The 25,314-nt window shown below is 46.4% G+C and overlaps 1 protein-coding gene across 1 annotated transcript in view; it reads left to right on the top strand.

The window, feature by feature from the left end:
* The first annotated feature begins 269 nt into the window (after nucleotides 1-269).
* EYA2 (EYA transcriptional coactivator and phosphatase 2) overlaps nucleotides 270-25,314 on the top strand; it is a 262,864-nt gene continuing 237,819 nt past the window's right edge. The window contains exon 1 of the mRNA XM_027558366.1: nucleotides 270-445. The gene's annotated coding sequence lies outside the window, so the exon portion shown is untranslated. The remainder of the gene's footprint in view (nucleotides 446-25,314) is intronic.

Genomic DNA, 25,314 nt, shown 5'->3' with positions numbered 1-25,314 from the left:
TGCCGAAGGAGGAGGTGTGGGTGTCGGTGGGTGGGGAGGAGGCTGAGACCTCGCCTCCTCTAGGACCGGCTGGAGCGAGCGCGTCCGGCTGGGCGGCAGGCGCCGAGGGCTGCGCCGAGGCAGCTGCAGGGCCGGAGCCCCGCGCCCCGCGTTCAGCCGCCGGGGGTGTGCGCGCCCGCGGAGCCCGGCGCCGCGCCTCGGCGCCCCCACGCGCCCACGTCGCGGCGCGGGGACCCGGGCGGGGGCAGAGGGAGGGCCCGGCCGAGGGAGGGGAAGGGGCCGGTCCTCCCCGCGCAGGCAGCGGCCGCGGCAGCCCAGGAGGCGGAGGCAGTGGCGGCAGCAGAGGCAGCAACGTGCCCGCCGCAGTCAGCCCGGCCGCGTCCGACCCGCGCCCGCCTGGTCGCCTGCACCGCGCCGCGCCCGGGCGCCCTCTCCACTGCGCGCGGTGAGTACCGCCCGCGGCGCCCAGCCCGGGCCTGCCTGCGGGGATTCGCTGGTGTTGACCCGGACCCCCTGGCCTGGAGCCTCTCTCTCGCACTCGGCCAGCCGGGGCCTCCGCAGCTGTCGGGGCCCTCGAGGGCGCACCGGCAGGGTCGCGGCGTCCGGGGCTCCCAGGGTGTCTCAGGCACAAGGGCAGCGGGGAGAGCGCGCAGATCTAGGGAAAGCCGGTCCCGGGGCCTCAGTTTCCCCTTTCGCCCGGAAGGCCACGACCCTGAAGTGTGCGCTCCAGCGCGGGACAAGTGCATGACGCTCAGACTCGCCCGGGTCCTCCGCGTTTGGTTCGTTTTATGGCCCGGGTGGTTAGCGATGAGCGGCGATCCGCTTATCGGACCCAGAGACGCCTGGAGCCAGGAGCCAAGCTCACGCCCTCGGGCGCTGGTAATGGGGTAACGGAGCAAACGGCTGGAATCCCAGGGATGGGGCTGGAATGGCCCCCTGAACCTTTTTCTAGCTGTATCTCTTAAAAAAAAAAAAAAAAAAAATCCATCTGCGCTCGGCCAGCTATGGTCCAGCTCTCCGGGCTTTGTACCGGAACGGGCGTCCGGGCGCTAGCTGAAGTTGGAGCTGAAACTTAGAAAACTTTACATCAGAAGGATGTTTAGAAGGAAGCGAGAGTTTGCTGTAATGGGACAAAGCGGAGAATGGAATGGGGTTGTTGCTTTTTTTTTTTTTTTTAAGGAGAGCAGCCTGGGGTTTAAACGGCCGTGATGGCTCTTAAATCTATCTCCTGTCCCCAAACAAATAGGTTATACAATTAAGAAATGTTAGGAAAGCTTGACCGGGAAAAACTTTCGCATCCCCAAATCCTCAATACGCGAAATTCTCAGCTGCGTGAAAGGGAAGCGCTTTGACGGTTTAAGGTTCCTACTTTCCTTTAGCGAAGCTTCGAAGCTTCACTGGGGCTAAGAGTTGACAGCATGCACGCTTGCTCTTTAAAAAGCAAGACTGATGCTGCGACTTTATGGATAACTTTTTTCTTTTCTTCCCCCGAAATGCAACGTAATCTTTCGAATTACTTTTTTAAAAATAACCTTGAGGTATATATAAATCACCCCTGGTGGAGGTACCTTTTAATTACGGGGCGCAGTGGAATGAGTGAGCATCGGAGCTGGGTGTTGTGGGCAAGGCAGAGGCAAGGTAGAATGATTTACAAACATCAAGTGAGAATCTGAGTGCTGAATTAGGTTTGAGTTAGGGCGCTCCCTTCCAAAGGAAATTATAACCAGCCGACAATTGTATTTCAAGCCGAATCTGTTCATTTCGCGAGCCCTTTCCTGCTTGAGTGAAATTTCTACTTCTAGTCTGAGCTGGTAGCCGCCTTACCAGCCTATGGTCCTTTGGGGGGCGGCGGGGTGGAGGAGGGGAGTTGGAGGCGGAGAGGAGAACCTCCTTTTTAAAATAATGATTGTGAAAAAATCTTCAGCAAGATTTTTTTTTTTTTTTTTTGCCCAAGAAAGTTTCATTTTTTTCCCCCACCTTTCTCTCCCCATCACTTTAAGCCCCTTAAACTTTATACTTCCTTGCATTTAGACATACTCAGACTAGGAAAACTTAATTCGTAATTTATGTAACAAATGCCGACAGTATGAATCTTACTTTAGACTAAGCATAAACTCCTGTTTGTATCCCAAATCTCCTTGCCTTTTGAGGAAATTCTAAATTTTGCAGTTTCGACCTATGTGGCTAGATCTGAAGGGACCTGACCTTTTAAAAAAGCACTTCATGTGTCCCATACCTAGTTAGTCGCTCCAGTCTTGTACCTGTAGGTTCACAATATGATAAACTATTTTACCTTAAAGGTCTCAGCATTTTTCCTGTCTTGAAAATAGCTCATCTATTGAGTATAGTGACTGTATGTATGAGAATATTCTATAAACACATACATCTTTCCTAATATGAAATAGCTAAAGACAATACAACAAAATGTTATTATCCCAATACTTTGAGATTTAGAAAAACAGATGTTTTCAGCCCTGGTGTTTTAGAATCTTCTTTTCATGCCTTTTGTGTTGTATTAAACACATCATAAAGAAATATGATTTGTTGACTTGTTATAGGATTACCATTTGGCAAAAACACCCAAGACACGCTGTTTCAAATACGCGGTATTACTTCTGCTTTAAATTGCATGTAAAAGATCGCAAGCCTTGTTCCAGACGGATAAATTGATAAAACGCTAGCTGCTGTTGGGAGAGCAAAAGAGTCCTCCACACACACACTCACACAAAAGACCAAAAACAAAATAAATGCTTTGTGGTGCAGCTGAGTACATTTTGAATTAGGTTGAGCGAGCTACTGAGATCCTGGGCAGCTTGGGGAAAAGTATCCACAATTCAGGCACGTCCACTTTAAGACGTTTTTGGTTCCCCCAGGACAAGATGACTCCTTTCCCACAAAGAAGAAACCGTTTCCTTATTTTTTCAGTTACTTTTCCAAAGATAACTTGTGTCAGGCGCAGGAGACCAGAGTTATGCAGAAAGCCAACCGTAACCAGCTCCAAAAAACGAGGACTCATTCTTACTCCTTCCACCAGATGTTTTTTAGGTGTCCTCAGCTGGAATGCCCAGTTTGAAACTAATTAGGCCAGCAATAAACTCCTTGTATAATAAAATCTCAGGCCGTTATGCTGCATAAGTGGGGTTCCCGGCAGCTCATGACAGATGCCTCTCTCTGCAGAAAGAGCCCATGGCTGTCAAGAAAAAATGAAGGAAGTGGGAATATCTTGTTTGGATTTTTTTTTTTTTGCCTGGCCCTCAATATCCAAGCACACCACACACGGTGCCTTCTTTTCTCCAAGGAGGTGGGTTGTATCAGGGGTTGAGTTTTGTCTTTGAGGACAGGCCTCCTTAGCATAAAAATGCTCAGGGAAGAAGGAAAACCATAAGTATTAGGCAGTGGCCACAGGTCTGAGGTGTAGTGATGAGTGTTGGAGTGTGTGTGTGTGTGTGTGTGTGTGTGTGTGTGTGTACGTGCATGCGCATGGAGACTGGGTCAGAAGGCTTTCTCTCCACTAGGCACAGATAAAATGCAGGGTTCTTTGGCCTGACGTCAATTCCTTCCAGGAGAGGATAACTTTTTCCCCTTAAAGATTTTTTTACCTCTTTCTCCTGATGTAGTTTCTCCTTATCTGCAGGGTGGGGTTGTGGCGGGGGAGAGTTGGTTTGCGGAGATGAAGTGGCTGGTTATTCAGTTACCTCCGAAGGCTGAACCTTCTGCCTCTTGCCAAGATTGAGTTTTGTTGGTGGAAGGAAACTTTTTTTCCAAGCTAGCTGCTCTGAAAAAGGAGTCGGTGGACTCGGCTCAAAAGGAATCCCTTTACAGAGAATTAACCCCAGAGCTGAGAAGACACGGCCTGTTGACAGAAAACACACATATCCACTCACTCCCCGCCCCACAACGCCTCCCTCACTCCCCACCTTCCTCTCTGACCCCCAACCCCCTATATCATAACAGCTTTCCGAAGGGCCCACTTTTTGTCCCCCTGCCGTTTGTGGCTGTTCAAAAGTCCCAAACATACAAAACAAAAAGAAGGCTCTGGTAGGGAAGCAATTAGCGAGAATTCGCCAGAGACAATGCTTCATTTTCCTATTTGAAGATCGTAACTGGCCTAATGGTGTTTAACTAACACCTCTTCTAATCCGAGGATAAACCCCCTCAGTCAGGTGACAAATACTTGAAATGACTGTCTTAGTTAGACCCACTGTCTTGCTGGAAATGAATCAGAGGGGCCAGAACTAGTTCTTTGTTGCGTGTGATTTAGAATCAATTCCAAGATACGAGAGTGCCGGCCAGGTGGATGGAGGGGAAAAGGACGAAGAAAGCCATAGGCTTTACATTTTATTTTTTTGGCTGCTTTTTTCTTTCTTTTGCTCACTTGGTATCGATCGCTTTGTCATTTCTCTCTGCTTAATTTCTGTCCTTGTATTAATAGTGATGATGAAAATAACCGAGCGTTTGTATGCCAGGCCTGAAGTCAACTCTTGACATGTATTTTTCAGGATGGCTCTGACAACATTTTGAGTTAGGTATGGTTACTATTATTAATTTTCCCAACTTCGTTAACAAAGAAACGGAGTCACAAGTCAAATGTCTGACAAAGCTGAAGGGCGCGTAGGCCAGAATCTAGGCCTTTAGCCTTCTACTGACGGGGCTGTGAAAACCTTGCCTCCGAGAATATTTCTGCTCTCGTTTCCCTTTGAAAAGAGATGCTGAATTTGGATCATTTTAAATGCCCTGAGCACAATGATTTTCTGATTGTACCCTGATGTTTTTTTGCCACTGTCCTAAATGATAGAAAAAGCCACTAAGTGTTTGGAAAACACAAATCTGGGCCTTGGTGAACCATGATATTTAGCAGGTTGTATATGGTCTATAAAGGAAAAAAAAAGTTTATTTACAAGGACTAATTTGATTTGTTCCTTCAATACTATAACGCTATGCATTTCAGTTCCTAAAAAGAGTCAATAAATTTACCGGCAGTGGCAAGGCCCGAAAACATTACGGTAGGCTGTCCAAATCCAGTTTACTGGAAGGTGCTGGATCGCTATGGGTGGGTTGTTGTTTGGAGGTTGAAATACAAACATTTGGAGTTCGAAGAATAATTTGGAACAGGTGGTCCCAAGAGTCAGGTAACCAGAGCGATTTATCTTTGCCACTTTGAAGGTTAAGGGAGGCTTGGCGGTTGCCTGAATCTGGGACAGGCAGCCTGAGGGTCAGGCAAGGGCTGAGAGGGCCCCCACTTTGGGATGGAGCCTGGAGGGATGGATGAAGGGGTCTCTGCACATAGACCCAGGTCTGTAGAAAGCAGGACTTTGTCTTGCCCATCTGGTGATACTAGTTAGGGTGCAGCAGTGACTGCTTATATGTTTTTGCAAAGGCTGCCTCTGCTCTCAGATATACATACACAGAAATTTACAACAGGAGCTCAGAGGAACAGGCAGTCAAGGAAGCAGGTTTACTTCTCACCAGTTTTGAGAATGTGCACATGCCAATTGTCTTTGCCTAATAATGCCTATTTAAACTTGAACCAAAGATTTGAAAGAGGCTAGAAATTATTTTCTCTCTTAGTATCCGTAGTATTGTGTCAATAACATGAAAACAGATGTGGTTTCAATGGTTTGGGTTTTTCCCCTTTAGTTTCCTTTTGAAGATCTAGTAAAGTTAGATTTTTAGATCCATGCATTCCCAGCTTTAACATATCTGCACCCATGTACTTATAATCATTTGGAGGAAAATTGTCGGCTCTCTGTGAATTTAACTAAAGGAAAAAATGTTAAAATCGACATTTTTTTTCTCCGAAAGAATGAGGAACTGGAGGGTTAGACTACTGTTTTACTTTTGTCTCGCATCAGCTGAATCTGTCAATTCCCCTTTCTTTTCTGTTCATCTCCCAAGAATGGTCTTTCATAACTGAAATGTACAGTATATTAGCCAAAAGACGTTTTAATTTTGTTAAGAAAAATCATGCCAGAGACGGCCGAGTCTGTTTCAACCATTATTGTTTCTGTAGCGTGCATACTTTGGGTTTCATGGTTAAGATGTGGATTTGCCAAGAAAGAAAATTACAGCAAGAAACTATGCTGAAAACATATACACTTCTGTTTGAGAAATGGGAAAAACACAGAAAAATTCCACACGGTAATTGCTTTAACGTGAGTTTTAAATGTCATTGTTTGACTTATGTCAAAAAGTCCCTCTTAGCTAATTCTCACAGATGCTGTTACCAAATACCTCACCTTAAAAATGGCAAATGTGGGTCTTACTCTGATGATCTTGAGGCTTTCAGAGATATCTGCAGTCCCGGTGGAAACATTCCAAATTTTTAGATTGTGCAGGCTGAGTTTTTTTTTTTTTTAAGGTTACTTAGATATCGATTTTATTTTCTTGACCCAAAATAAGAAAACACGGGGAATTCTCAAAAGCTTTTTACAGGCTGCTATTATGAGAAAAGAAGCCAAACCAACATGTATTAGGTCATGAGCTTGAAGTGCATAAATAAGCCCTTGAAGGTCACCAAAACAGGGCGAAAACCACCAGTTCTCTTCACCTCGGCCAAGTCTAAATTCCTGCCTGTTAGACGTGTTTGGTTCAAGTGGACACAGAGTGGGGGGTTCTGAGTCTACGGTTGAAAGATCTTCATTTGGATTCTGAAGACGTTCTTGCAGGGAGAAGCTAGAGCGGAGAGCTGGAATTCCCATCTCCTTTGGATCTCTCCCTCCCACGGCTCCACCAAAAAAGCAGGTTCCGGGGCCACCCCTTCCTTCAAAGCTGAGGTTTCATTCCTGGTGTTTGGCGATGTGGAAGCCAGAGGTCGAAAATGGCTTGTGTTCCTTCTGGTCAACTGCTTCGCCTCCCATCCCCTTCCTGTAGTAACTTTGCGGTTAAGGTATTAGTAGTTTCCAAAACAATTTTTTGTTGTTGTTGTTGTTCTAAGAACACGTATGTGTTTTTTGGCCGGTGGGGTACAAGATGTAAGTACAGACCTTTCGGTCTTCGTTGATGGGCAGCTCCTGAAAATTCAGAGAGGTGGAGAGGATTCTGCCGCATCCCTGAATTTGGTACCAACACTGGGGCTGATGGAAATTCCACGCAGGGAGAAAATCTCTTCACAGGAGACACAGAAAGGGTTTCGCTGCAAAGAAGATTGTTTTCTTTTGTGGGTGTGTATTATTTGCAAGGATGGGAACTTTAGTTTCACAGCGTTCTGGAAACACTTGTCTCCCAGCAAAGGTCTGAATGCCCTTCCTAGTTGGGAAGGGGGAGGAGGAGAGAAGCCGAGCGGGCAGATTCCTGCCTCTCTGGCCTTTTGTGTGGCTAGTACAGTAGAGGGAAGCGGTGGCTCACTGCTTAGAGGGTGTCATGTGGCATAACAAGTTGTGACTTGCCGCTTGTGTTGTAAACAAAGTTTTGTCCCCATCCAGCCGTGGAAAAGAATGGAGCTGAGATTATTCACCTCCGGGTCTGTGATGGGGCTTTCTGGCGGTCTCCCCTTGCTAAAGAGCCCGGGCTCCCTGGAGACTTTAATTTTGGAGTGTGGAGTGAAGGGGGGAGGGTGGGAGGGGAGAAAGAATGTCTTAAACTCAGCAAATGTCTGAAACGCTCCGAATTTCTCCAGCATTGCTGTGACACCCACGAGAAAGACAATGATAAGAGGACACAGAAGCTGGCTTTTGGGCGGATGGGGCTAAGCAGGGAGATTGGGGGCTTGCTAGTTTGATGTAGAGGAGAGAGTTTTCGGACACCTTGGGACCCCTAGAATGCCTTGCTAAGTGTCTGTGGGAAACTAATTTGGAAATGTCTTCCCTGCAGTTTTGCTGTCCTTTCTTCATGCTTGTTTTTAGAGAATTAGGTTTTAGTTTTGTTTTTAAAAAAGACACAAGATTTGTTTGGGAATAACAAGTGGCTCATGGTTACTGAATACTTACTATGTGCCAGCGTGCTAAGCAAACACTTATATTTCTGACTCCAAATAGCCTTAGATGGAAGGGTCTATTATTATTACCCCTATGTTACAGATGCGAAATTGAATCTCGTGGAGAAGTAATTCATCCACGGTTACATGGCTCATATCAGAGCCAGAATTGTTGATTCCTAACCACTAGTATACCCAGCTCTCCCACCTCCAACCCCCCGACCCTGGTGTAATGAGAGCTACATTTCCTGTACATGTCTGCCTTGGAGAGCTAGATTTCAAAGTCAGTCTCCAGTTGTTTTGCCTGGAGGATATTATTCAGTGATGATCAGGTATAAAAGTTGGGTTCAGAAATAAGCGACATTACCTGATTCTCACAGAATCTTGAGCCTGTTCTTATAGAATAACTAAAGTTTAGAATTGAAATCTGTTGAAATGGTGGCTGCATCACTGCAGTTAGCTGGTCTAAGCTATTGCCTATGGCCACTTCTGTGCTAGCAGAGTTGAGTAATTACTGTAGAGACTGCATGGCCTTTTGTAGAATGTTTGCTGACCCCTGAGCTATTGCAATATGACAAGACAAATTTTGTTGACAAAGAATAACATTTACTTGGGACATGACATATACCATTTTGCTGATTTTATTAACACTATTTACTGAGTCCTACATGCCTTGTGTGTTGCATGGTGATGGGGAAAGTTACAAATGCATTCATTCACTCATTTATTCAGCTTTATTTATTGAGCTGTGTTCTAGGCATTGGGCTAATTAATGGTGACCCAAAGGTAAGAAGGACCCGCCCAACCTGGCACCTCTGATAGCAGGATTGGTATTCACATGGATCTCTAAGATGCATAAGCCAGGAGCCAGGCTGCTTGGGTTCAGATCCTTGCTCAGCATTAACCAACTACGTAATGTTGGGCAAGTTACCTAACATTTACATGCCTTGGTTTCTTCACCTATGGTTTAGGGTGGTTATCATGGAAATATGGGCTTCCAGTGTGGCACAGTGGTACAGAATCCACCTGCCAGTGCAGGAGATGCAAGAGACACAGGTTCGATCCCTGGATCAGGAAGATCCCCTGGAGTTTGAAATGGCAACCCACTCCAGTATTCTTACCTGGGAAATTCCATGGACAGAGGAGCCTGGCGGGTCCTTGGGGTCACAAAGATTTGGACATGACTGAGCATACGCACACACATCATGGAGTTCAAGCTAATAAATATAAAGTGCTTGCAGTAGTACATGGCAACTAGAGTGAGCTATATCAAAGTCAGCTACTGTATTATTGTCATTATTATTAACATTATTTCAGCTTAAATGCATTATTTACATACTTGCATGACCCTAATCTCAGTCTCCCCTCTGTAAAATGGAGATGATGATAATAATGATAATAGTAAGTGCTTCAAAAGGCCATTGTGAGAATTTAAATGAGGCAGTACATGTAAAACACTTTGCTTTGCTACAGTGCCTGCCTACATTGAATGCTCAATAAGCCAGCTATTATGCTCAAGCCAGCTGTCATTACGCTTGAGGTTATAGGGAATTACATACCGGGCCAGTGATGTGCCTCTAAGCTATTGGTCAATGGAGTCCTTTTTCAGTATCAAGCGAGTGTAGGGCAGTGGTTAACAACACAGACCCTGAACTCAGACAGATCTGACTTGAATCTTAAGTCCACCACTCACTAACTATGCCAGCTCAGGTTGGGGGATGACCCCCTCAACTTCCCAAACAGCGGAGGCAAGGGTCGCTGTGCATTAGGAGGTCCTGAGGGTTAAAAGGGGTAGCAGGGTGTTTGGCACATAGTAAGCACTCAATAAATGCAAGCTTGCATTATTATCACCCCGACTCCTTGCCCTACTCCCACCCCCCAGAAAGCACTGAACATTAGTAAATTTTAATTTGAAAATAAAAGAACACATTTTAAAACTGCCAAACAGATTTAAAATAATATTCATTAAACAAAATTAAAATATTCTATTAAAGCCAGACTTTGGGCTCAGACCAAATTTTTATAACCCAAGCTTAAAGGCCAAGGAGTCCCTCAGCCACAATGGGGACATTGTGATTGAACTTGAGACTTCAACGCTGCTATTGAGCGGTCTTTGAAATGCACGCACATTTCCCGTTAAAATGAAAGGGAAGTCATAGGAAGAAAAAAAAAGTGAGGTTCTTGCTCACCCCAACAAACCTTAATGAATTGAAAAAGAAAAACAAAAGATTTCTCATTTTTCTCCTGCTGCCTTATCCTGCCAAAGAAGCCTGGCCCCCTTCTAACCCCAGCTTTGAATGGTACCCGAGACCATTTCAGATCTGATATGCTCCACCAGCTAAGCTAGTATCAATTCTGGTCTTTGTCAGGTTTTATAGGTGGTGGTCGTGTATCAGTGGGAGCTGGGACCTGAGAGCCCAGCTGCTAGGGTCCCATCCCAGCGCTGCCTCACCGAACTCTGCCTCACTCGCCATAACCAAAGATAACCTCCTCTTACCTTTCGATAGCATCCTTCATCCTCACTGAGCCTTTCACAACACATGGGAAAAGTAACAGCAGTGGACTGTGACATCTTTCTCTAGGTGGGGTTTCTTGCCAACCAGTGGGTGGCATGACCTCCTTCTCAGACCTTGGCTGTGATGTGGGGCCATGAGATTAGGGGGAGGGAGGCTGGGCAGCCGTTGGGGAGGGCATGGGGTGGACTCCCAGATCCACCCCCGACCTGCTGTGTGATATTGGGCAGAGGACTTGGGCTCTCTGAGCCCCTCACCCATTCATGGGTCATTTGCCATCTCCTCAGCTACCCACTCCAGTGTTCTTGCCTGGAGAATTCCATGGACTGTAGTCCATGGGGTCGCAAAGAGTCAGACATGACTGAGCGACTTTCACTCACTCCTCCATGCTGGGTTTGTTAAACAGCTTCAATACAGTGATGGATGGGAACATGGTCTGCAGGTTCAGAGAGTGGTGGTTCTTACGGTGGACCCCTAGAAGTACTAAGAAAAGACAGAAAGTGACCACTACTTGCCTAGGGAATATTCCTTCTTATTCTTCAAGTAGCTTCAGTCTTGGGATTTCAACATTCTGGAAGAATCTACTGGTCTCTGAAGAGCAATCTTCTTCTTAATGGGGGGTGGGTGGGTAGGGAGGGTATACCGTTTCCACGTTAAAACATGGATGAATATTTTTTTTAGAGTTCTGTCTTTATGTTATTATACATTTGAAAAATAGCAGGCACTTCAGAAAAATGGTTTTGTATGTTTTTAACCGTGCAAGACAAAAGTATTTTAAAAATCAAGTCCACCAGGTAATTCTAGCAAAAGTGGCATCCAGGTATTTACAGCAAATAAGTCAAATAACAGAATTTTCTACTAACCAGAATTGGAATTTTGCACTCAGTTTTCAGGGGAATACAGTGAAACAAACGAGTTTTCTCATTTGTAAAGTCATCTCAGAGCACGTGTCTGGACATATTCAGTTTGTATCTTGTATCTTCAGAAGAAGAATGGCTGTCCTTTGGATGAATATGATGCTAATTAAAATCACCTCAGTTCCAGGATCTGTTCTGATCGACTATAAGGATCAACTCACTTATTCCTCACAACAATTCTATGACGGAAGTCTATTACTATTCACATTTTAGAGGAGGACAGTAGGCACAGAGAGGTTAAGTGGCTTGTTCACGGTCACACAGCAAGTAAGGAGTAGAGCCAGGCTTTGTCTGCAGATGGTTCTAGAGACAATCTTCATATCCCCTGCACTCCCTGCCTCTTTAACCACCATAGAAAAAATTAAATTTTCCTTCTCTTTGACCTTCACGTTACTGGACACTTAATTAGTTAGGGACAGGCATGTGAGGGAAACAAAGGGACTGTCAGTCCTGACTGTAGTTTTTCAGTATTTTACAAGGATGTGTTGGTGTATTAGCCTCCGCTGCAGCATAATGCAGGGGTCAAGAGCCAGCCTGTCCAAGTCTACGACTTACTAATACTATCTTTGTGACCTTGGGTTTACTTCTTCCAGCGACAGTTTCCTCACTTAGGAAGTGAGGATCATGAATCTACAACATCAGAGTTAGCAAATATTAATCTACATCGTCAGCGTTAACAACTGTGCTCTGAGTAGCAGAGGGCATCTGATACACAGTGACTGGTTGTCTGGTGCTGTTTATTACCTGTTGGGGAGAAAGTAACTGTAGAAATTGTCTCTCCCAGTGAGGCACAGTTGCAGTGGGGTACAGTCTGGAGTGAAGGAGAAGGGAAAGAGCCTGGGATGCGGGGCTCGAGCTGGAAAACAGCCCAGGATTTTCCATATGAGATCAGAGACACTGGCTTTCCTCGTCCCCACGTGAGAAGTTGCAGAGACGACTCCTCAGCAGGCAGCCTGGAACTCTTGAGCCCGCCGGGATTAGAATCTGCGCTTGAGGACCCCATGCCCCCTCCTCCTGGGATGGGGGCGGGGGGGCGAGGCTTGACTGTCACGTGACCAGTACCTGGCAGCGGGGAGACACTCCTCACCACCCCAGGAAGAGCTGGACTTTGGGCGTGAGCTCAACTCAGAGGCAGAGAAGAACTCTTCCAAAAACCCTTCCCCGCTTGCCTGTGCAAACTCAAACACAACTGTAGGCTGTGATTCCATTTTTCTTCTTCTTCCCTTTCTTCTGTCTTGGAAAACGTCCTTCTCTCCAGAAGCCTCGGCCGAGTTTCCAGTGACCAGGTGTGCAGACCGTCTGGGTTTGCTGCTTTCCGCCTTCCTCCTCTGCTTCAGCTCCCCTCCATTTCCTCTTGAATATAGAAAATGGAATTTCATTCATTCATTCAAAAATATGTATTGAGCACCAGCTGTGTACCAGGACCTACCCTGGACATGGAATACAGTAGAGAACAGAAACAACCAAAGTCTACTCCCTCGTGGAGCTACACTTAAGAGGGGGAAAGACCACAGATAAAAACCTGTATGTGTGCAGTACACTGGATGTCAGACGCTCATGCCTCTGTGGGGAAAATAAACAAGAGAAGGTTGATGGAAACTGTAGGGGGGCGAGGTGGGAATGAGAGGGCTCCCTGCGCAGACAGCCTCTGAGCACACCACCGCTGGAGTGAGGGAGCCCTGCCCATATCTGGGGAAGAGTATTCTAGAGAGAAGAAACCAGCAAAGGCAAAAATCTTGAGATGGCCATGACCTGGAGCCCAGTGGGCTAGGCCCACTGAATAGGGGGAAGGAGGAGGTGAAATTGTGAAGGAGGGGCCCCATCCGGGAGGGCCATTCTGTATCAGTTAGATGTGTCTGAAGTCAACAGTATTATAATTTTTAAATGACTTTTTAGAAGTACATAGGACCTAAATCTGAGGTCAGTCATCGCAAGTTCAGATAGCCAGAGTGGCCAGCCAGGTAAGAAGTGAATGAAATGAGCAGGGTAATTAACCAGGAGAAATGAGGACTCCATATTGCCATGTGTTCTGATTTTTCAAAAGACACCGAAACCTGGACCTTTGTGAGAAATGTTCTGATTTTTAAATCAGCGTGAGGAACCACGGGCATGCAATTGCATGCTCACAGTTTGAGCCCACTCTTCCAAACATCCCTGTCGACCTTGGGAGTCTGACTTCAGTGAAAAGGCATCAAGCTTTTCTCAAACACTCTCTTTTCTTTTTTACCAATTCCCGACCAGAAGGATGCCAAGAGATGCTAAAAATTGTTTCCAGGAAAAAGTAGGACTTGAATCTCCTGGGGATGGGGGCTGAGATATCTTCCAAGGAGCAATCAGTTTGCTTCATTTTTTATGTCTTTCTCAGGACTTTTTCCTGATCACCCCTCATCATGGGTAATGGCAAACATGGTCCAAATCTGTCCTCCTTCGGGTTTCCATTAGTTTCATGATGATTATTATTTTGTCATCTGGGGTTGATTTATGAGCGGTGAAATGTTTGCAGGTTTCGTAAATGGTTGTCAGCCACTGTTTAGAATGGCAAGGAACTTCTTGTGTTTTTCACATTGTAAGGACTGTTGTGATAGTTTCCAGTGGCTACAGACATGAAATGGGATAAAAGGAGGGGGCCTTGAAGGATTCCACATAGAGTGATTGGAAAATTGAGTAATTAGTTGGAGGTGGGGGGCTCTGAGGGTGGGAGGTGGGGGCTCAGAGCCCTAAAGATCTGGGATGCTGAGACTGACAACACCGACTTTATAGTCTGCCTTCTCAGCCCCAAAGCTGGAGTTAAGCAAAACCCCAGCCAAGGGTCCACATAGCTATCAAGATTCTTCCGGATGAAAGTAACAGAGAACTTACTTCCAAGCTGGTTTAAATAAAAAGGAAATGTATTGACTTGGGAAAATGTAAAATTCTGGGGTGTGCTGGCTTCAGGTGTGGCTGGTTCCAGAGCTCAGATATAGGTGATGCACCCATCTTTTAATTCATCCCTGTTCAGGAGGATTCCGTCCTTTGTCACATGCCACTTCTGGAACTCAGGATGGAGTGGGTGAGAAGTAGATTCCCAAACTGAACGCAGCAACATTTTCTGGAAGTGAGGAGTGGACTGGTTCCCTGTGGACCCCCAAATTGCAGTGTCATGCTGCTCTAGATTTGCCTTGACTGCCCCTCTTCTGCTGAGCTACAGTGCCATTTGTGAAATGTGATTTCACTCTTTCTGTACATCATCTCCTCAAATATTCCTGTGAGGATGGCACTTTTAAGGTGTGCTACTATTCTGCCTCCCACGTGTTCTTTCCCACATACCTAGAGGATGATCTTTTATTTCAAGTAAAGGTGTTTCCGGGGCTTCCCTGGTGGCTCAGCGGTAAAGAATCCGCCTGCATTGCAAGAAACGCAGGAGACTCGGGTTCAATCCCTGGGTCAGAAAGGTCCCAGGGGGAAGGGCATAGCAACACACTCCAATATTCTTGCCTGGAGAATCCCATGGACAGAGGAGCCTGGTGGGCTGCAGCCCATAGGGTCGCAAAGAGTCGGACACGACTGAAGCGACTTAGCGTGTGCATGCACAAGGGTGTTTCAGAGAGGGTCATCTCTTTTCATGGTGTCTTGTACAAAATTAATGCTCAATCTTGGGGTGCTCCAGCCAAGCATGGGAGCTGCAGAAGACTTCTGAGGAAAAAATGAAATGTCTCAGCGTCACCTGGAGTGGCTGGAGCGACCTTGGGGAGGCTGTGCTTATGTTGCTGGGCTTCTGACGATCAACCTGTGTTTCTTATCCTCCTCTGAGCCTTGCCCTTCACTGTTGCCTCCACTCCATTATTGCCTTTTTCCTGTTGCCTTTAGTGACCCTACAGTAATATCTGATGCAACACAGAGGTTGCAAGCCAGCAGCCAAAAGGCATTTTGTTTTGTCTGCAGAACATTTAAAGTAGAAAATGGAGCCAACATTTGAAAATCTGGACATAGTACACAACAATGCAGATTTCTGGCTTCCATTTAAAAATCAGAAGATCTGTTGACACTTTGCCCACATCTTCACATGACCTCAATTGACTGGAACTGGGACATGATTGCCTCTTTTAGGTGGATGAGTTCTCAGTTCCCCACGGTCCCCACCTTTCTCTGTTGTCTCCCCAAAGCAGGGGTCCAGGGTTAATTACCGTTGGCCATTGGGATGGTGCTGTTGGTTGTCCTCCTGTCCTACAGTAGGTTTCAAAGGGAAGAGAAGTCGTTCCTATATCCAGGTCTTCATCAAAAGTATGAAAATGAAGTGTAAATCGAGTTGGTCGTTAGTATTAAGAAAAATAAGGAAAAGATGTTTCTCAACGTTGGCCCCGTGAAGATTTGAGGTTGGACAGTTCTGTTTGTGGAGATGGGTCCTTGCATTATAGGATGGCATTTAATATGTCCACATATGGACCATACTCCTTTCGGAAATAAATAGTTCCCTGTGCTCCAGGCATCCACCACCAGTTTGGTAAGAAGAGTTACCGTAAGAAAAAAAAGAACAAAACTGTTTTTGCCCTGAATTGCTCACTGGCAGGCCCTGCATTGGCAGTAGAGGTTCTGAGTTGGCTGATTTGGGTTTAATCATAGGTGAACTTGCCAACTATTGAGGCCACTTATGACAGCCTGTCTAAGATGTTATAGAAGGGATTCAGCATTGGAAGAGAGGTTGAAGCATCTTAGAGTCTTTGGAGAATTTCTTGACTTTCAGCTGTGAAAGGACATCGTGGCCACTACTTGCAAAAGGCTTGCAAACAGTCGGTTCTGCCACTGAGAGCGGACCGGCATCGAGGCTTGCTGCAGAGCAGATAGAGGGACCAGATGGTCTCCAGGTGTCTCTTCCAGCTCTGATTCTGTGAGCTGCTCCTCAAAGAGTGAATTTCCCCAAGACTGGTTTGGTTTGTTGCCTCCTGCATCACAGCAGCTCCTAACAGTGGTCTGTGATGGAAACCCAGAGGAACATGGTTGTCCAGGGAGGGAAATGAGGCTTCCCTAGGCCAGTACTGTGTACTGCTGGCTTGGTTTTTTTGTTTATTTGTTTTGGCCTTTGACCCATGCTCCAAATCTGGTCAAGTGTCTGAAATAGTGTCCATGTTTCAATTTCACATAATGACAATAATGGGTGCCAATCATCTATTCAACACATGTTAATTGAACACCTGCTATGAGGCAGCCGCTGTTCCAGGCACTTGGCAGGAAGCTGAGAGCAAAACTGACCAAATTGGCCCAGTAGCTAAGACTCTGCACTCCCAATGCAGGGGGCCTGGGTTCAGTCCCTGGTCAGGGAACTAGATCCCACATGCCGCAGCTAAGAGTTCACAGGCTGTAACCAAAAGATCCCGTGTGCTGCAAGGAAGATCAAAGACCCTGCATGCCACAACTAAGACCCAGTGCAGCCAAAGAAATGGAAAAAACAAACAAAAACAAGTGACCAAGTCCTTGCTCTCATGGAGCTGTGTTGTTGGTGGAAGAGAGATGGGCAATATCAGGAAGACAAGGAAAAATACATGTAGTATTTAGTGTTATACTATATGTACATATACATATAGTGTTAACTGCTATGGAGAAAAATTAAGTGGGAGGGGGGAAGCAAGGAGGGTTGTAATGCAGCAAGGAAAGGTGGTATTTTTAATTTAGTTTTAATTTAAAATAAAGTGCTCAGTGCAGTGGTGTTCTAGTAAGTTGGCTGTCTGGAAATTAAGATCCTTATTTGTAGCATTTGCCACTTCCCATGGTGTAAATATTCCCACCATGCTGATTCAAGCTCCTGATGGTGTAAAAACCAGTTCACAATATTCACAGCAATTTACCAGTAATTTCTTGCAGGTTGGTGCTGGCTGGCTCTAGCACACCACCAGTGGGGAGGGCCTCACCATAAACTATCTGGCCGATGAGCACGTGCAGAAGCCCTGAGTGAGATTGTGCTTGATGTATTCAGGCATAGCCCAGAGTCCATTGTGGCTGAAACAGAGAGAGGGGAGAGGGACAAGAGATGTGGTCAGAGAGCCAGAGGCAGATGACCTAAGCATTTTAAGCCACGGTTGGATTTTTGGCTTCTCCTGCGACTGAGGTGGGAGCCCCTGGAGGGACCAAGCAGAAGAGAAACAGGATCCGATTTACATTGAGCAGAACCCCTCTGATTGCCCTGAGAGCAGGCAGCAAAGACAGAGCAGGTAATTCTGTTGTGAGACTGCTAATGGCAAGAGATAATGACTTGGAGTCAATACTGTGGCCCCTGATGCAAAGAACTGACTCAATGGTAAAGACCCTGATGCTGGGAAAGATTGAAGGCAGGAGGAGAAGGGGACAACAGAGGATGAGATGGTTGGATGGCATCACCAACTCGATGGACACGAGTCTGATCAAGCTCCGGGAGTTGGTGATGGACAGGGAAGCCTGGCATGCTGCAGAGCATGGGGTCACAGAGAGTCAGACACGCCTGAGCAACTGAATTGAATGGAATGACTTGGAGTAGGCGAGTAGCAGCAAGGGTGGGGAGAAGTAGTTAGATTCTGGATGTATAAGCGGAACCAATGGAACTTGCCAACAGAATGGGTCTGGGAAGTGCTATGGAGAGTCCAAGGTGACTCCAAGGTTTTTGGTCTGAGTATCTGGGAAGATGGAGCTGACATTTCCTAACATAGGGAGGCAAGTTGAGGAGCAGGTTGAGAAGGAAGGTTAGGCGTTCTTCCTATGAGCCTGTGAGTGCTTACGTGCAGCCTCTTCTCCTTCCATGCTCATGAGGAGGTTCTTTTATTACCCCATTTTCTAGAGGCTGTGACAGGGACTCAACGTGGTTAAACAGCAAGCCCCAAATGGCCCCGCTAGGACTGGACCAGGCCAGAATTGCCCCCTTCCACCGCTCAGCTGTCTTGCCATGTTTCCTTGGCTCTCCAGCCACATTCCTCCTTTTTATTTTGAGGAAATGGAGGCAGAAAATTTCTGCGATGGAACCAACCAAGGAACAAAAAGCAAAGGAGCTCTGCAGGGCTCACCACTGCAGGCACGGGTGGGTCCGCTCAGCCGGTCCACTGCAAAGGAGCTCTGCAGGGCTCACCACTGCAGGCACGGGTGGGTCCGCTCAGCCGGTCCACTGCAAAGAAGCTCTGCAGGGGTCACCACTGCAGGCACAGGTGGGTCCGCTCAGTCGGTCCACTGCATGCCTCTTTCTGTGACAAGCATGTTGGATTGACTCAAGAAGATGAATATTTCACAGGAGAACTCACACTTGGCAGAATCTGCCCGCCAATGCATGAGATGAGGGTTCGATTCTTGGGTCAGGAAAGATCCCCTGGAGAAGGAAATGGCAACCCACTCCAGTACTCTTGCCCAGGAAATCCCATGGACAGAGGAGCCTGGCGGGCTACAGTCCATGCAGTGCAGAGTCGGACACGACTGAGCACACCGGCCCCTGCACGCCCCTGATGCTCTTGCTAGCGGCTTAGGGATCTTAGGGAACTCATACTTACAAAACATTAGTCAACAGCCTAGAAGGCTTTGGTTTTGGATGGACGTAGGTTTAAATCCAGATCCCACCGCTCAGTAACTTTACCTGCCTGAACCTCAGTTTATCCATCTGTGCCGTGGACACACTAAGAGTTCCACTCGAATTAAATGAGATAATTCATAAGGTGTTTGGCACTGTGCGTAGCCCAGAGGCCACACAGGGCAAATGCAGAGTCCCAGGACCGTTATGGTTTGAGTGAAGGAATGAGAAGCTTGGGTTTAATCGTAGACAAAGGCTGACTGGCCTTCTGAAGCTGGGGTGGGGACAAGGAGTTGTGAAGTGTGTCCTGCCTGAGAGCTTTGTAGTTTGGCCATTTTTTTTTTCTTTTTGTCCAATCCTGGAGGTTGGCGGCCTCTATCTGCGTCTCTGCTGTGCTCACAGGCAGCCAGTCCTTGGCCATTAACTGCTGTCGGAGCCCCCAGAGGGGCCGACCTCGGCCCCACGGAGAAGGCTGCCTTGAGATGTCATTTGCCAAAGGCAGAACAGCCTGTTCTCTCAACAAGCAAATCCCCAGATGGGAGCCCATTCAGGGCTGCCACGTTTTTCCTGATGAAATTCCTGACTTGGTGTGTTGTGTTTTTTTAAAAACACGCCCACTGCCTCCCAAAACCTCAGCCGAAGAGAAACATTTCTCGTTGAATTACTGGGTTTTGAAAGGGTGTCAAGTTATGCCCCACTTTCATGGCCTACATACGCCACTCTTTCCACTCACTGCTTTGGAAGAGAGTCCCAGATGGCAGAGCCTGGCTGTTATCTCAGCCGCCCTTGCGTTTCGCGGATGGGAAAACTGAGGCTCGGAGAGGCCAAGGAGGAGAGCCACACGCTGAGTTGGTCTCCGGGCCTCGGCCAGACCCAGATCTCTGGATTTCAGGCCCATTATTCTTCCTCCTTCATCAGAGGTCACCAACGGGCAGCCTGTGGCCACCTCTACCCCACAGATGTGCTTTCTTTGGCCCAGGAGTGTTTTAATTTGCATCAGTTGCCAGCATTTAGAAATCAGGAGATTCCATATAAAAACCCACATTTCTGGCTGCTCTTAGACCATTGGGAGATCTGCCAAGTGAGGTCTGCATTCCTGCCTGGTGACCATTGAGGATCTCAGTAATGTCCACTCCCTTTAGCCAGAGCATGTCTTCATTTTGCCGCAGTCCCCAACCTGCCCTCTAGTCTCCCTGGATGCTTGGGGCTGAATGTCAGTTACCATCATAGAACTTCTCCCTTCCTGGTTCTCTGATGGCGATGTGTGTGTGTGTGTGCTCGCACACACTTAGTCCGTCAGTCGTGTCTGACTGTTTGTGACCTCATGGACTGTAGCCCACCAGGCTCCTCTGTCCAGGGGATTCTCCAGGCAAGAATACTGGAGTGGGTAGCCATTCCGTCCTCCGGGGGATCTTCCTGACCCAGGGGTCACACCTGGGTCTCCTGCATCGCATGCCGATTCTTTACCGTATGAGCCACCAGGGAAGCCTGATGGTGTAGTTAAGAGGAAAGTAAACGATATCTTGAAGCTGCGTCTTTATATCAAAAGCAAAGAAACAAAAGATGAACTGAAATGGCTGCTTATTTTAAAACGAATGGTACAGAATATTATTTCTTTGTAGCAGGGAAGGAATTTTCTGTGAATTTAATGTGCAAGCAGAATACATCGGTGTCAGAACAGCCAGCCGTCTTCACTCCCTGATATTCCCTCTGCCTCCCCTTTTCCGCCAGCATCCCATTTGTGACCCCCTCCATGCCAGGGCTGAGGTTTCCACTTACTTTTTTTAAGACAGAATTAAACTTCCTTGACCGAAGTCTGCCCCACTTCTCTGAAACTTGAAATGCTATTAAATGAAATTAAGAAGTTAAAAAAAAAGTCTAAATAATCTTTTCATTACTCAAGAAAGACCGTGTGTGTGCATCTGAGTGAGTCTGCGTGTGTGTCCACGTGCGTGCATGCTGTGTGACTTTGTGATGTGTTCTTGATTTATGGGATTTCCCCTGAATAGAACTGGATGAAAGTGTTTTTTCCCTGGCTCTGGGACTGGCACTTCTGGACTTTGGTGTAAATTTAAGCCAGGGTGCAAAGCCAAGTGGTTTTAACTCTCTTTTAATGGTATAGCAGGGAGCTGGGTTAAGGTTGGGTTAAGAGTGACGTTTCTTCTTTCTGGGCCATATTGGGAGGGCTCGTCGAGAGAAGAGTTGTGGATTCCAAGTTTTTAAAATGATCATCACGCTCCTTCCAGGAGAGCTGACCAAGAGAAAAGAGACTCACGTTTTCAGAATACCTGCTGTGTGTCAGAACTCAGTGTAAAGATTCTCTCAGTCTGCTTTCCGAAGTGAGCTATGGAAGTTTCTTTGAATACTGACCTGTTCTTGTTCATCTGTATTAGGAAAAAATAGAGAAAGATAGCTGTAAAGCACATAATGAGTAGTATTTCCTAGAACGAGGTGCAATTTGTTTAAGGGAGAAGAGTGCATTTAGAGGAAAAATATGTAAATAGCACAGGTGGCTTTGTGGATGTGACAAGATCATGAGTGATGGGTTTGGTTTTGCCCTCACAATACTCAGGAGTGGTCAGGTGGTCAGCCTGCCCCTAAGCTTGGAAACCCTTCTAACATCGTGTACTTCCTCAAAGCACTTAAACTTGTCATTAAATACTTAGTTGTGTAACCTTCTGCATAGTTCTAGCCAACTTCTTTGAACCAAGGCTCTGTAGTCATTTCATTGTTGCTGTGTTCCTAGCCTCCGGGAGAGTGCCAGGTATGTGGTAGGTGCTCAGGGAATGGCAACACAGGACGGCATGGACACCCTGCGAGGCGGGAATTGTCCCCATTTTACAGACGGGGAAACAGAGATTCAGAGGGGCTAAGTGACTTGCTTTAAGGTGTCACAGCTAGGATAGGGCAGAGCCATGGTTCAAACCATTATGTCCTCTGATCATAGGAACACTCCCTTTCATTTATTTTTGCAAAGTTTTTTGAATGCTTTCCTGAACTTCAAAAAAATTATTTATGTATTTATTTTTGGTTGCGCTGAGTCTTTGTTGCTGCACAAGGGCTTTCTCTAGTTGCGACAACGGGGGGCACTCTGCTAAGGTGGCTTCTCTTACTGCGGAGCCCAGCATCTGGAGTGCACAGGCTTCAGTCAGTAGCTGGGCTTCGTTGTTCCGAGGCGTGTGCTATCTTCTCTGACCGGGGGTTGAACCTCTGTTCCCTGCGTTGGCAGGCAGATTCTTATCCACTGTACCACCAGGGAAGTCCTCCCTTTCATTTATAAAGCCCTCTTGAAAGCTTTTTCATAGCGATTGGACTCACTTCTACAAAATGACATTGGCCTATTTTTGTTGATGACTGATCTAAGGCACAGAAGGGGAAGGAAGCAAGTTAACTTTCCCACCCCTCTGCCTTTAGACCATCCTCACCAACTTTCAGTTTGGATAATAAAAGCAATTTTTAATACCCAGGACACCTCCACCTCAGGGGAGGGGAATGCAAAGTGATTTGATGAACTGCCAGAGTAAGCAAGGTCAGGGAAGACCCTAAACTGTATCATGGAGTCACAGTAAGGGTAAAACTAATAGTAAGTTGAGATGCCTAGAAAAATTCTAGCACGTGGGATAGGAAATAGTTAACTGCAGTTAACTATGGGATGTAGAATGGGGAGAGAAGAGATTTTTGTTTTTCACTTTATATACTCTCTGCACGTTCTGAAAACTTTTACTAAGGACATGGATTGTTTTATATTCAAATAAACAGTGAATTTTGAAATGTAACAGTAGCTGACTTTCACCTGGGACACTTAAGAGTATCAAATAGTGAATTACAAACCTTTGAAAAAATAGGGATCCAGGAGTTTAAGCCAATAATAAATAGATAAGTAAATAAACAGCGGAGAGGGAGGTTTCTTGTTTACAGTAGAATGACAAGGGCTGACGGGAAGTGTGGAGGGAGGGCTGGATTGGAGACATACCATGTTGTAACCATTATGGTAAAAGATTTGGTGCCATCAGGAATCATTCATGAATACCAAGTCTGGGGTAGGGATGTTGATGAGAGCCAGGAACTTTGTGTGATGTTTAAGGATCTCCCCATGGATGGCTTGTTAATTTCAAGGGGGAAAAAGTGGTCACTGTGCAGTGGAGAAATCAGATGACACGTTGCCTGGGTGATCAGTATTAACATCATCAGTGAGAGGAGGGTGGGTACAGGGTACCCTTAGAAGGACACACCATCAGCCGTGCAGTGGGCTGGCCAAGAATGCAGAACCTGAGTCTAATCATGAAGAAACAGCAGAGGAACCCAGAATGTGGAACACTCTGTTTTTTAAAAAACCCCACCTTATTCTTTAAAAACGCCAGTGTTGTGAAAGACAGAGAAAGGCCAGATTCAAGAAGTCTAAAGAGATATGACAACTAACTTCAGAGACTATATCTAGATTGGGTCCTATGTAGGAGGGGAAATGCTATGCGGGACAGGGTTAGTCAGTTGACAAATCGTAATATGGAGAGTGGATTAGGTAAAATAGGATATTGGCATTCAATGAACTGATGGTAACTGTCCTGAGATTATGTACGAGAATATTCTCAGGAAATACACCCCGAATGAATGAATTCTTTAACAGTAAAGGGCCATGTATCTGTAACTTAGTGTTAAATGGTTCAGAAAAAAATTAGATGAGTGTGTGTGTGTGTGTATTGTGTGTGTGTGCACGCATGCACATGTGTATGGAGAGAAAGAACAGTTTGTAAATCAAATGGGATAAGACGCTTTCAGCAAGTGCATCTGGATAAAAGGTACACGTGTGTTCTTTGTACTAGTAAGTCTGAACACTCCAGTATTCATGGGCTTCCCTGGTGGCTCATATGGTAAAGAATCTGTCTGCAGTGCAGGAGACCTGGATTGGATCCCCTGGAGGAGGACATGGCAACCCACTTCAGTATTCTTGCCTAGAGAATCCCCAGGGACAGAGGAGCCTGGCAGGTCCATGGGGTCGCGAAGAGTTGGACACAACTGAGCAACTAAGAACAGCACAGCACAGCCCTGTTATATCCTTTACTCCTCAGAAAGACCCCTGACATCAGGCATGGTTATGCTTATTTTCACAGATGAAAAAACTGAAGGTCACGGAGGTAAAGTTGCGTCAAGACCCAGAGCGAGTCAGTGCTAGAGCAGTACCCCCACATTTCTGCCCAGAACCCACACTCTTATCTATTAAACTGGTAATGAAATGCCTCTTCCAGTGATGGTTTTTCAGTGTTATGCCAGCGGAGCCCTGCATAACATTAAGTCACTGAGTCATTTTTTTTTAATCTCATTTCCATTCACTTTCAATTCTTTTAAGTTCAGAAAAAGAAGTCTCAAGTTGGTGTGAGAAGGTTAACAGCCTATATCTGATGATTCTTACTGAATAAGAGAGCATCACTGGGCAGGTGACTGTTGCAGGTCCTCCACATATATTTGCTCTAAACTGTATCTCTATGAAGATAGTTTTATTATCCTCACTTTACAGATAAGGAAACTGAGGCATAGAGGTTAAGGATCTGGACAAGGGAGGAGGTGGCTTTTGAAATCTGGGAGTTTGGCTCAGACACTGTGCTTACTTGGGTTCACCATTCTGTTCAACAAGCTCAGGGGTGTGCATTTGAATGAATGAGAAAATAAAAACCCCCAAACCTTCAGTCAAAGTCCCCTCTAGGCATCAGTCTCTGATCTTTCAAGTGCTGCCTGGACCATTCTTAGTTCCATGAATTTCCTTTTTGTTATATATGTATAAATGGGGATGTGGACAGTAATAAGATCTGCTGTTTACTGAGCACCTCCTAAGTGCCAGGTGCTGGGACAAGTACCTACACATCTTGTTTTTGTCTCACTTGAATCCTATGCAGTAAGTACTATTGTCCCCATTTTACAGATGAGAAGACTGAGGTTCAGAGTGTCTCAAAATCTTCAGTTCAGTTGTTCAGTCGTGTCCAACCCTTTGTGACCCCATGGACTCAAAATCTTAGGCAACCCATAAGTGGCAGAGATGGAGTTTGAAGCCACATTTCTCAGATTCCAGAGTCTGGATCCATCACCACCCTGCTTGGCCTGGGCCCTTGGGGAGCTGGCTTGAGGATTCAAGCTGTTTTCTGTGCTCTCTGGCACAGGGCACTGGACAGGTAAAACCACCAAGGCCTGGAGTGGTGGTGTTACATCTGCTCGTGGAAAACTGACCTCAGCTGTCGTTGGGGTCTCCCTTTCCTCCTCTGGTGGGTCAGGGTGCAGATGGCGGTGCGGGGAGGGGAGGTCGGGAGGCAGCTTTCAGGGACTGCTTTATGGAAAGGCTTCTAGAAGGTTGTGTGGCCCGGAAGCGGCACCGCGCTGATGTCGGGGGCCTCTACCTCGGAACTACAAGCAAATTCTTCCCTCCAACAAGAGCACATTGTGTTCTGGCCCTGCTCTCCCACCCAAGCTACTTAAAATGCGGATCCTGCT

This window comes from Bos indicus x Bos taurus, chromosome 13 (genome assembly GCF_003369695.1).
Source record: "Bos indicus x Bos taurus breed Angus x Brahman F1 hybrid chromosome 13, Bos_hybrid_MaternalHap_v2.0, whole genome shotgun sequence".
Classification (NCBI taxonomy): Eukaryota; Metazoa; Chordata; class Mammalia; order Artiodactyla; family Bovidae; genus Bos; species Bos indicus x Bos taurus.
This window is presented reverse-complemented; position numbering and strand designations above follow the sequence as displayed.